Below are 985 nucleotides of genomic sequence, written 5' to 3'. Positions count from 1 at the left end.
CCCCCTCTGCCCCTCTTGCTCTCTCTCTCTTTCAAAAGAAATTTTTTTTAAAAAAAAGAAGAGACACAAATGAACCATAGCTTTATCAATTATTTTATCAAGGGAACAAGTATAGAAGCATCACTTGCAACTGTTCAACAATCACTATTTCATGCACTAAGAGGAGTACGTTCTACTTTTCTTTTTTCAAAAAATAAAATACAATAGTTTTACAATTCATTTAATAGTAACTGGTAATCATCAAATTAGCAATGTTTATCTTCAAAAGTTATTTCACCAGCTGTGCTGTCATTTCCCAAGGACGATCATATAGATGGAGTCACAGACATTTCCCACATAAGATGCATCATATAAATCAGACTTGGTTTATCATGAGCATTGATAAAACCAGACCTAGGGAAAGAACTAGATCTTGGGACACATGCATGGTCTTAATACAGCGAATGTTTAGCCTCCCCTGATTATTACAAAATCAGAACAAGAATATTCGTGGAGTACGTTCTACTTTTTAAAAAATCCTCCATACAGCCAACTGTCATGCATACACAAGGCAGTTATCCTCAGTGTGCTTCTGACAAGCTTGCTGCTAAGCTTACTGACCTTCTCTAATGAATTACTGTTTTGTTGTTCTCTGCACTCTTCAATTCCAAAGTCAAACACACATTTCCTCTATAGTCCACCTCTCCATTTCCATTTATCTGCAGGCTGTCTGCAGAGACAATCCACCAGAAAGAGGACAACACTCACCTTGGAACCAGAAGGCATGGGTCCAGGTTTTAACTTATAATTTAATCAATTGTGCACAAAATCTGATTTTCCTCATCTTTGTGTCTGTGTGAATGATCTTACACTCTCCTTCCAAACTCCCTCCAACAACAGGTGGTAAAAGTATTACCATTAGGAAAAGCTTTGGAAATCCAAGCACAGCCATTGTCCTTTCTCAGTGGAAAGTTTAGGAGACAGTCATCTGTTCTCAGTAGCTTTA

The 985-nt window shown here is 37.5% G+C and overlaps 1 non-coding gene across 1 annotated transcript; it reads right to left on the bottom strand.

The window, feature by feature from the left end:
- Positions 1-364: 364 nt before the first annotated feature.
- On the bottom strand, positions 365-493 carry LOC122496715. Its single transcript, XR_006300913.1, has one exon. It is a non-coding gene; the product is annotated as a small nucleolar RNA SNORA72 (small nucleolar RNA).
- Positions 494-985: the final 492 nt, after the last annotated feature.

This window comes from Prionailurus bengalensis, chromosome A1 (assembly GCF_016509475.1).
Source record: "Prionailurus bengalensis isolate Pbe53 chromosome A1, Fcat_Pben_1.1_paternal_pri, whole genome shotgun sequence".
Classification (NCBI taxonomy): Eukaryota; Metazoa; Chordata; class Mammalia; order Carnivora; family Felidae; genus Prionailurus; species Prionailurus bengalensis.
The sequence above is the reverse complement of the archived record's forward strand: the minus strand, read 5'-3'. Positions and strand labels throughout refer to the sequence as shown.